Source organism: Lutjanus erythropterus, chromosome 20 (genome assembly GCF_056507025.1).
Source record: "Lutjanus erythropterus isolate fLutEry1 chromosome 20, fLutEry1.hap2, whole genome shotgun sequence".
Lineage (NCBI taxonomy): Eukaryota > Metazoa > Chordata > Actinopteri > Lutjaniformes > Lutjanidae > Lutjanus > Lutjanus erythropterus.
The window spans coordinates 30,952,306-30,964,173 of record NC_139336.1 but is presented as its reverse complement, the minus strand read 5'-3'; the positions used below and the strand labels follow the sequence as shown (position 1 = coordinate 30,964,173).

Sequence of the window (11,868 nt, the reverse complement as noted above, 5' to 3'; positions counted from 1 at the left end):
ACACAGGTTTTGAGTGAAACTTTATACAAGGAGGTGTATTATTCCTCTTTTGTCTGACAGAGACAGGCTGACCATTTCCCTTTTCAGCTAAACACGTCATCTCATTCACAACCTATCAACTCTGATCCACCAGTGAGACGGTGAGATGCGGTTTAAAGCTAAGCTATAGTTATGATTTTTATTTATTTAAGCTAGACACATCTAAAAAGGACCACATGGAAACAGTTAAGTGAAATACATGCTGACGCTCTGATCTGGCTCACGGCAAACAAGCATGTTTTTAAAAACATCTAACTGTCCCTTTATATGTTAACGCCTAAAGTCAGTCACTTTACAAAAACAAAAAAATATTCTATTTTTGGTTTGGGGTCAGCATTAAACAGGTTCCCTGATCCTAAATTACACACTGCACATGGATGTAAGAGGCCTTTGATCGGCCTCAGACAAAAACCTGCAATTACCAGCAGCAACCTGATGAACAACAGCCAGGACTCCTGCCTGCTTTTACCAGCCGGCAACTATTGTTTTCTTGTACTGACAATACACATTAGGTAATGGATGAACTTGGACAACAGTGGTTGGTCACAGATTAGGTCATTGTGTTTACCAATCAGCGTAACGTTGTGTAAATGTCATCTAAATCATAACTGTCATCATTTAGTCACAACAGCAATATACTGTATGTTTTATTTGTGCTCAACACCGTCCTGACTGTGCATCCGGGCTTCTTCTCGTGTGGTTTGTGTGTCTTCACAGTTGGTGTGTAAATTATTGCACAACAAGTAAACAGTGTTTCCACTCCGAGGCTGTGATTTAAGAAAAAAACATGTTGTTGTTCAAGGTTTTCTATCACTTGTAGCTACATGTTGTTATGAATACTTTGAATACTACCTTCCAGTTTTCATTGAAAACATTTTGACATGTCACGTAAAATAAATAATGTCTGAATTCCACTTAGCGGCTTTGGTTTCAGGGTATTCCTGGTATTGTGCTTGCTGTCTCGCTGTCTCGCTGTCACGGCTTACATGAATAGAAAGGGGATATTAATGCCATTAGTAACACCTGTGCTCTTCCTGTTGTGACATGATGACTGCTGTGAAAAAAAGCATGTTGCAAGAAGTGAACCAAGAAAAATTATAGCGGATAGATAAGTCAATGAATGAATGTATCTGAGAATGAGGTGAGAACTTTATCACTGCATGATGAAACACTGTCTAAAAAAACTGCTAAAAAACATTGATCTTGTTATGTAACCAGGCTGAGGCCAGAGCCATGATGTAGTTGTACACCTTGGACCTGTTGCTTACTTACACTGCACTGCAGTAAATATACTTACTCACAGTAGCATCTTGCTTTTGTCTTCAGTGATAAAAGGTAGAATTGGCATTAATTCCCAGGTCAAATGACTCTGCAGTAGTCACAGGGATTTTTTTTTGGCTCCAGCTCCTGCAGTGATGGAGACCAGGCGGCACCCAGGCGGACACGCTAATTGTCACCAGTTTTCGTCGGTAACTTCAAACCTCTTTGTCATCTCAAATCTCAAAGCTACACCTGTCTCTGTTCAAGCAGTAGTCGAACATCTTTCCAAATTAGTCTGCGTTGAGATTGAAAGAGGGACTTATGTTTAACAAGGTGAGGTCAAAACCTAGCATATGACTGGACCACGTATGGCCACTTTGTTATAGGGGTATTCTGTGTTCAATGGAGTGACTTCTCCTTTCAAAAGTTGTATGGTGTCACTTTAAAAGTCACAAAGCTTCAAGTGAATGTGGGTTTAGATGTCAAACGCAAACTATAGTCAGTATGGTCAACTTTAGATCCAAAATTGAGTTTTGTGTCAGAACAGCAGCATCGACTCACTCTTTGGTTCTGTTCTGTGATTCTTTCCTGGCACAAAAGCAGCTTTTCTGTCAGATTCCGTTCTCTTTTTGCAGGTTATTTTGATTAAATCTTTGGAAGACCTACATTTTGCTAACATTAGGGGAACCGACTCCCAGTTTTACGGCGAGCTCTTGAACACGCAGCAAAGGTCTGGCAGCTCTCGAGCCCAAGTAGGTCACTGAGAAAAAATAGCATCCTTGTTGTCAGCTCCACTCACCTGTTGCTTCTTCCGCCACTTGAAGGAATATTTCTCAAAAAGTAGGTTGAGAGGAGGTCAGGCCAACCTTGAGCTGTGAAAAATGAGAGAGGAAAGATGGAGTGTGTTTTGTAATATTAAGGACACCATGGTTGCCAGGTTTTATCGCAAATTTCTGAGCTGCCAAATGTTTCAGTAGGAGTCAGAAACTCCTTTCCTAGCATGAGTCAGTGGATTTAATTTGCTGCTGTGAAGAACTGTCTCATTCATTTCTCGCTTCCCGAAATAACCTTCTTGCATCCTTCTCTTAGTTTTACACATTAGACTTAAGAATTAAGTCTTTGTTGTCATCATCGCTGTGGAAGAAAAGAACATGAAGTGATTTAAAACAGCTGAGAGTGTCACCAGCACACAAACAACGAGTTATTTGGGAGTCCTCAGTGTTCAGTGTTTTCAACCATTTTCCGGTCCACAAACAATAATTAATGCTGACCTTAACTTTTACCACTGCCTTGTGCTGCTGGTATGACATGTTAAAACCTAACCTGCATTTCGCTGAGTTGTGGTTACGGCTTTCGTCACGCAGCAGCTGGAGTTGGTTGGGCTTCACGTGCCAGGAAGACTTTTAAACACAACCCAAAACTTGTCTGGTCTCGTGTGGTGTGAGACTTTAACCCTTTATCTAGGGGACAGGGAAGAGGAATAACTAATCTGAGCTACTACAAAAACAACCAGAAGCCAGAAATGGTGGATTGTGGGCACAGGTTTAGCAACCTCACCTTGAAAAAACAAGCTTAGGTGGATTTTAGGTGTTTGAAACTGATCTGCAGCTGAGTTGCATGGTGTGAAGCCCTGAGAGGGGTGTACTGTGAAGCAAGATTAAAGGGTTAGTGAGGCATGTTGAGTCTAAAGTCTAAAGAGTTTTCAGTGTCATGAAGGTGTCTCTTTTTTAACCTGGCTAGATCACCATGGAACTCATAACCTGGTCAGGGGCACGTTGTGTTCTGAGTTTCAGGTTAAAACGTCCATAAAAAGTTTTTTAACAAACCGTGTGCATCGTGCTGTCACGGGAACCTCAGTTTGCTTCGGATTAAAACTTTAAATCTGCACAGTGTATCATCCACACACTAAAAGAGTGATGGAACAACTTCATACCTCCTTGAGTACTATGTACTATTTAAAATCCGATTTGCATTGCTAATACTGCAAAGAAAGCCTGGCTGTGTTGAGCTTCCTTTGTAGTACAGCCCTCTGTTTGAAACTCAGCCAAAACAGTCACAAAATCCTCAACTTTGGGAAACTAGTTTTATACAACAGCCAGTCAAAATGCTGATAACGTGTCGGTTGATGACATCAAACTACGTTGTAGTATCAGTTTATATAGATATAGATATACTTGCTGTTTAACTATGTGTTTGTGTTTGCGTAGTGTTAATTTCTGAGGATGCACACAACCATCGCTGCAAATGGACGCAGGATACGCGAGGTAGCAACGAAGCCAACAAACAAACATAGGTAAAGTTTGTTTACATTGCAGTCAGCGGGTGACTAACGTTACTCCTAGCTTAGTTAAAGCTATGCTTACGCTAATATGAAGGTCTCATGAGAAAACAACATAAATTACCAATCTAGTCAGCTAAATTTAGCAAATTAAACTACTGAATCATGTTGCATGAGATTATTTTGAAATTGCTTTGTGTAACTGTCAAATTGTGTGGAAATTATGTTTAATACAATTTGCAACTTGCAACTAGTCATGTGAAAGTTTCACCAGCCATAGAGGCAGCCTTATACTACAACTACAACTTCATTACAGAAGACTGTTGCAGCCTCATGTTCATCTGACACAAAGAGGATTAAGTAAGTAAGTAAATTAGCTTTTACTCACATAAAAGCATCATCATCAAAATAGCCTTTCAGTGTTACTTGTTGATGTCTTTGTCACCAGTAGTGTAGATAACTGTAACGTTGTCTGTACCATTTTCTGTGTATACATGTTCTAAATTATTTCCAGCCATTTTGTCACTCTGTAGATCATTTTGAATTGCTTTTGTATGAGATTGTGCTCTACACATTAATTTGAAACGAAACTCATATCACCCAGTTTTATAATAACATCCACGAAGAATTTGAATTCCCCTGCTCCTGTGGCATTGAAAGCCTCTCAAAGGTAAGTGTTATTCTACTTCAGTGTCTCAGACGCCTTGCTGCATATGGATGAGGTAAACCGATCAATAAAGTGATGCAACAAGCGATTATGCTGTCCCAGAAAAAATTTGGACTGCAAGGTGCGACATGTGGACAGCAAATAGATGCTACGGGATTTGGTGTCTGCATTGCAGTTATGCTGATGTTTATTTAACAGCCTCAGCTAAAAATCATCACAACACTTGAAGGAATAATGATGATTTTTTGCATCAGCCCATGAGGGAACTTTTCTTGAATGTGTGCCTGAACACACTGAGCAGCTTTGACAGACAACACCTCATCCTGAGGAGGCAAAGGAGCAGACTTCAGAGGCATTAACCTAGAGAGAGGTGGGATGAATTGGATCAGACCTGTGCAAAGCCCGAGCAGCAGAGGGAGACAGAGAGCGAAACGTGAGCAGGTTTTTCATCCACAGAGGCAACATACTGGCTGGCCACTGCACACGAGCAAAGGCGGCGACCGTTTATTGGGACGTTGATGCCCTCTGCTGGACAGACAAGACAAATACATCGAGAGAGCAGGAGGAGGGTTCATCTGAAGTAAAAGTCAATGCAATAGACTGGCATAGACTGCGGATTGTAATAAATCAAACCAGCACCAATTACTAATTTACAAGTACATCTGGGATAGAATTAGCATACAAAGCAACTCTGTCAAACTGATGAAAACGATACCGTCCAGACAGTGAGAGGAAAATACATCTGAAAATTTATGAGCGAGGGCTGATTCAGGTTGAGCTGCAATGATTAATGGATTAGGAATTGATTTTTAAATTAATAACTAACAAGAAAAAAAACTCAAAATTCTCTGAGTCCGGCTGAGTATGAATATTTTCTGGTTTCTTTATGATATGTAAGACGTCTGAGGACGACATCTTGGGCCCTTGGAAACAGTGATCGACAGTTTTAACCATTTTCGGACATTTTATAGAACAAAAAAAATAATTGGAAAAATACCTGACAGATTAATAAGTAATGGAAATAATAATTAGTATCACTAATCTCATTTTTGTCTAATTGCAAAGGGCTAATAAGTTGATTATTGAGCAGTTGCCAAAACAGAGAATATCATGTCTCATGAAAAACATGAAATTATTGCTGCTTTTTCAAACATCAGTCATGAGTTTTATACACTGAAAAAAAGTTTGAGTATATAATATATGCACTTTCCACACCACAAAACAAACAACGAAATTAAATAAATATAAATATACACTTAACATCATAACTCGAATACCATTCTCTCTATTGAGTTCCACCATTTCTTATCCTTCACCAACTGAAACAACAACAAAAACACAATTTTACTTCTGTGCAATAATCTGAATATTGACGACAAGAGGAAGACAAATGTCCCAGCTTAATTTGATATTAAATGTAAAATAAATCATGCTGCACCCATGAGAAAAGGAAAATTAATCCTCATAATAACTGAAAATGCCACCCCCACCCTTAGACTTACAATAAATCATTGAATCAGAGGCTGTAATTAGGATTTTTGACTGATAACGGAAAAAAAAACAATTAATAGTTCCAATGTGAAAACTTCAAATTGATTTTAGTACAAATAAAATGCAAACTATTGCACAGATGTTTGTATCTTTCAAGTAATTTAGCAGATGCACCTATTCTCTGATAGCAACGAGGCTTTAGTCTACACAGATCGGTCTCTGTCAGCTTTTTACATCTGGACAAACGGCATTTCCCAACCATTCTTCCTTGCAAAATTGCTCAAGCATTGTAGAGTTGCACAAGGACTTCAAGTTAACAGCAAGGCCCAACTCCCGCCAGAAATTCTTGTCTGGACTCTGGACTCTGGACTCTGACTCGGCCACTACAGGATATAAACATACTCCTGTGTGGCTGTGGTTTCATGTTTAGAGTTGCTGCTGCAGCAAACTTTCCTGCAGGATCTCTTCGTATTTTGCTCTGACCCCGCCACCCTCACAAAGCCCTCCAGGGCCTGCTGCAGAGAAGCATCAGCATGATGCTGCCTCCACCAGGATTCATAGCCGGGATGCTGTGCTTCTGCTGATATGCAGTGTTTAGAGTATGATGCACATAAACATATTTTTGATCCAATTGGACTATTTCCTCTTTGTTTCAGAGTTTCCATGCCGTCTGGAAAACTTGAGCCCATGTAATGGATCGACTTTTTTTATTTTTCCTCAAAAACTACTTTCCCTTTACCAATTTGAGACGCACCCAGAACATCCAGAGTTCTTTTAGTGGCTTCGCCCACTGCTGTTGTTGTGGGGATACGCCTTTTTTAAGGAGGCAGATTCGATTTAGTACATCGGTGGAGCCTTTGAGTAGTTTATTATGTTTGTCTGTTGTCTGTGGTGTTTGTAAGATGTGTGTCAAAATGGATACCTTGCCTTCTACCGCAAACTAAATCTACGGGTACAAATAAAGTAACCTGATCCTGAACCTGGAGGCAGATTTGCAGTTAAGCGTGATTTTTCATTGACCTTACTGTACCCTGAGGGATGTTTGTTGACTTAGAAATCTTCTCGTACCATTCCCCTGATTGGTGCTTTTCAATAACTTTGTAAGAGGTCTTTTCGAAGTGTTTCATGGTCTCCATGGTGCAGATTTTGGCAGGAAATTGACTTCAAATTGACCTTCCAGATACAGGTCACTTCTAAAAACGACTGGTGCAGAAAGATTTAGTTGTTCCAAGTGTCAAATACTTATGCAACCTACTATTTAGTGTTATTATATCTGCACTTTGATAATTTTGCAAGCTTTCTTGCTGGAATGAATGTCAAAGCTTTCCAAAAAATACTGCATACTACAACAAAACATAAAGGTGCTAAAGTATTTATCCATCCATTTTCTGTAACTGCTTATTCCTGAAGGGTCGCGGGGGGCAGGAGTCTATCCCAGCTGACATTGGGCGAGAGGCGGGTTCACCCTGGATAAGTCACCAGTTTATCGCAGGGCTGACACACAGAGACAGACAACAGCTCACACTCACATTCACACCTACAGGCAATTTAGAGTCACCAATTAACCTAGCATGCATGTGTTTGGACTGTGGGAAGAAGCCAGAGAGAACCCACACAGACACGGGGAGAACATGCAGACTCTGCACATAAAGGCCCTGCCTCTGGGGGATTTGAACTCAAGACCTTGTTGCTGTGAGGCGGCAGCGCTAACCACTGCACCACCATGCCGCCTAAAGTATTTATGTCGTGAGTAGAAATGCAAAACGCTGAGATTTAATGTCATGTAAAAATGATTAAACGTTTATAGATAAACAGATTAATGAGCAAAGGGTTAAGTAAGATAAGTAACACTGAATTTACACATTTGTACACATTGCTCTTTTTTCATCTTATAGATTTAAGTGTTAGTTATTGTGGACTTGACTTACTTTCTAATAAGTTATAATCCTTAATTACAAACTCACCAGCTCACTAATTACAAATTAATTAATTGATCGGTCAACTGGGTGCATCAATGATTGATTAAATAATTAATTTAGTAATTAATTAATCTATTAATTCTTCAAATGACTGAAGATCCCTCGTGAGAGGTTTGCAGAAGTTTTTCATTCAGATGACTTAACGAATAATGATTCAGGGGAGAATAAAAGGCTTGGAAAAAAGACAAACAAGCCTTAATGTTTTCAGTTTTTATTACAGTGCTCTTTCTGCTCATGGAAACTGATGCTAGATGGCATCTGAGAGGTGATAATGTAGTATTTTATCATTCTTGTTGGTGTTGTTATTACTGTATGTTTGTATTATTGTCAAGTTAATGAATTCAACCTACATTTACAGCCTGTACCTGCACAATAAATGTAAAAAAAATAATAATAATAATAAAAAAAAGCCAAAGCTGCTTCTTTAAACACTCTGGCACAAAAACTTTTACTTAGGAACAAAAACTAAACTATTTAAAAAAAAAAAAAAGATTGTTAATTCTCAGAGAAGGGTTTTGAAATTAAAATTTGTTGGCCAACTAAAACCTTTCTCTTGACAAGTTACCGTAAAACAACATGCATGTGGAGACTGCTGCAGTAAACAACACTTAACAAAAGCTTTAGTGACTTTCTCCTAATTTGTGATGAAACTATGCAAAGAGTTTTCATTTTGGTTTAACTGAGCACTATGAACAAACAGAAAACTTCAGTTTTGAACAGAGGGTTGCTATTTTCTTTTCCATTAAAACAACAACGAAAATATTTTGAAAAATAACTATGAAACTTGGACATTTATCTAAGCTGTTGTATCTTCAGTATTTATTATATAGCTGTTTCTGCTCATGGAAATTGTTGCTGTATTGCATTTGAGATATTACTATGATAGCATATAATATGTTGTTTTATTAGTATTGTTATTGTTGCTGTATATTATTGTCAAGTCTAATTAATTCAACCCACACACAGCCTGTACATGCACTATAAATGATAATTATTATTTGTTGACAAGCTAAATGTGCTTATTTAAACATCTTGTCACTACAGGTTTTCTTTAGAAACAAAAACTAAACTATTTTAAAAGAAAAAAAAGATTGCTAATTCTCAGAGTAGGGTTTTGAAATCAAAATTTGTTGGCCAACCAAAACCTTTCTCTTAACAAGTCACCTTAAAACACACTGACTGCTGCAGTAAACAGCACTCTTTGTGGCAAAAAAGTCTGCTAATTTTGGTTGGTTCAGTTAATAACACTAGACAGTTGGTAAAAAATACGCCTTGCACAGAGGTTTGGTGTTTTTCTTTATATTAAATTGGTAACAATGGGAACATTTGGAAAGCAAATGTGAAACTTGGATATTATCTATGATAGTTTTGCATAGGAATGATCTTTCAGCTGCAAGCTCAAACATTAACCTAATAAGAAGCTGTTATCTGAATGACACAGCTCCATCAGAGCCTGCTATTATAATGTTCTCACTTCACATGATAATTTTTTCCTCTGCGTAATTTCCAGTCTCTTTTTTTCCCCGTGCAACTCCATGGTCGGCCAACCTATTTTTCCTGTCTTCTTCCCAGACTTTTTTCCTTTTTCTTTCTTTTTTTTTCCCCATGTAGGCTAATATACAGGCCGGCGCTGCAATTTCGGAATCTGCCCTTGTATATGGCGGACGAAATTTCCACAGGAGGAACCGCAACACAAACCCCCCTGTGCAAGGCAGAAAAACGGCGAGCTTTGCACGGAACTGAGTAAACATCGGCAAATTCATGATTCATTACGCCATTACTCTTTCTAAAATGTAACGTAGCGTGTCGCGGAGGAAGAGAAAAAAAGAGGCTGTGGTGAAAATTTTGCAACATTTGGAATTTCTCATAACTAATTCACAATTTTTTTGAGGAAGCAGTTGTGCAGTCACCTCTGGTCGGGGAGGGAAGATTTCTGGAGCGCCAGCCTGTTTCGCATGAGCTGCATCGTTTTTGGAGGTATGTCACACCGCTGTGTTTTCTTTTTTCTGATTTAGAAATCCTAAATTTGAAAAATTTCACTCGGGAATGTTAAGTTTCTGTCTCCTCGACTTGATAAGCGAGCCCCGGCAGTGTTTTTTGCACTATTGCCTGCTACTAACCCAGGTGCAGGCTTTGAAGCCACCCGAAATAGACCTAATCTGTTGATGTTTCTTTTTGGCTGAATTTTCGTAATGAAGTTTCCGTGTAACTGCTGACTAGTCGTGTGTGCACCTAGTTAGTTCGCATATACACCACCTATTTAAAAGCGCTGTGTGTGCGCCGACAGAGCGAGGGGACCAGGCGATAGTGGCAACATGAAGGACGATGAGGGGAGGAACAATCTGAAACACAAAAACCTCCTGCAGCCATGTTTTGTGAATTTTCCAGCAAATTTGAGCAGAGCTCCGGAGTTGCTTTTCCCCCGAAACTCGCGCAACATCGCCGCTACTTTTGCGCGTATTTGACGGCTTCGCGTTCGTTGTGTGAAAGCCGGGAAAACCCTCAAAAGTGTCGTCATGTCAAAATACATTTGGAATTTTATTTTTAGTAAGATAGAGGATTTTGAATCTGGGTGTCAATGGCGCCACCTGTAGGCAGCCATTTTGGGAAATTAAAAAAAAAATTGTAATGAGACTAGTTTTTGTGACTTCTTGTTTATTCAATTGAATGTTGGTTTGTGCGGATGGAGACGCGTGTTTTTATGCTTTTGAAATGAATAGACGCCGTTTGGAAATGATGGCCACGAATTAAAAATGAAAAGTATCATGTGCCTTTCATGCTAATTAATGCAAAATGACCTTTTTCCAAAACGGCATTCAAAGCAGTGCGCAAGTTAATTAAATAATTCAGTTTCTTCTGTCTTTTTAAGCATGGTGGACTTGATTAAAAACAGAAATCAGCCTGGGAGATAAAGATAAAAAAAAACCCAAAATAGTCTTTTCAGCCCTAATATGCACATTTACTGTAATTTTCCTCTTTCTCTTTGCTTATTTGTGTATGACTGTGTGTTTGTGTGTGTATACAGATGTAATTTACCACTTGGTAAACATGGAACAATTTGGACTTTTTATTTCTAGAGATTGGAAATGTGTAAGCGGAAAATAACTATTCCAAAGTGAACTGAACAGCACTGGAAGAAGAAAAGACCATGTCAGCATAATTTGAGGGCAGGAAAAACAATCACAACCAGTGCCTCTACTGTTTATATTAATCCTGCAGACGCCAAACAGTTTCCCATCTTGCATGGCTTGCTTTTATTTTAATGTAAGGGGGGAAACTGCGGAGGCCATTTTGCTGTGGGTAATTTTAATGCTGCTGACCTTCAAATCTGTATAAATTCAAAGAGCGCGTGGTGGAAATTGTATGGTTGGTATGCAAAAATCTGGGTGTAAATTCTGACCTTTGCCTGGGAAAATCTCATCAAAATGTAGGAGTTTCAGCTAAAGTAGAGAAGTGAACAGAGGCAACCAGTGTCATGAGTTTAATAGGGTTGGATCACTCTGTGAGTGATGGGAATGTTTATATGCAGAATACCTGAAGGACCAAGTAATAAGTTATAAAGCTCTCAGGAGTAATGCAGCAGTGTTGAAATAAAAACACCTTAAACCCTGATATGGTTAATAGGAGCAGTATTCTGGGAGTGTTCTCATTTTAAGTAAGGTAAGAGGAATGCTGGTCTGTCTGTGCTTTAATGAACAAAAGCTTTGTTTCACCGAGGATATTTGGAGCGAATAGTTTGGATGGAGAGGTGAAACTTGTCCCCCTCAGGCACTGATAAACACAAGATGGTGAGGGATCATATCACAGCCTGTGGGCTCCCCTGTTTGAAACATAGCTGCTGCTCTTATTGTCATTAACTTAGCACAGAGGTTTTTGTTTTCTATTTAAAGGGTAAGTGATGTTACACAAACAGTTTCTGTCTTTGATGTCACGCCAGTTCTCTTTTTTGTTAATGCACAATTACAGATTCATGATTTGCGCTTAGATGTGTCTGAACAAACATACATCCTTTTTAAACACGGCGAGCATCTTATGTCTTGCTATTTTTTCTTAGTGGCATGTTGAAAATGTCTGAAAATGGCTTCACTTAAATTAGTCTCCAGGGAATGGCTTTTCAGGGGTTGGGGCTGCTGCATTAAAAAAAAATTCTGTGC

General features: G+C 39.0%; 1 protein-coding gene across 4 annotated transcripts in view; it reads left to right on the top strand.

Annotated features, from left to right (window-relative positions):
- The first annotated feature begins 9,331 nt into the window (after positions 1 to 9,331).
- Positions 9,332 to 11,868, top strand: part of znf618 (zinc finger protein 618) — a 40,370-nt gene continuing 37,833 nt past the window's right edge. For all 4 annotated transcript variants that reach the window (XM_084746164.1, XM_084746166.1, XM_084746165.1 and 1 more), the window contains exon 1: positions 9,332 to 9,691. The gene's annotated coding sequence lies outside the window, so the exon portion shown is untranslated. The remainder of the gene's footprint in view (positions 9,692 to 11,868) is intronic.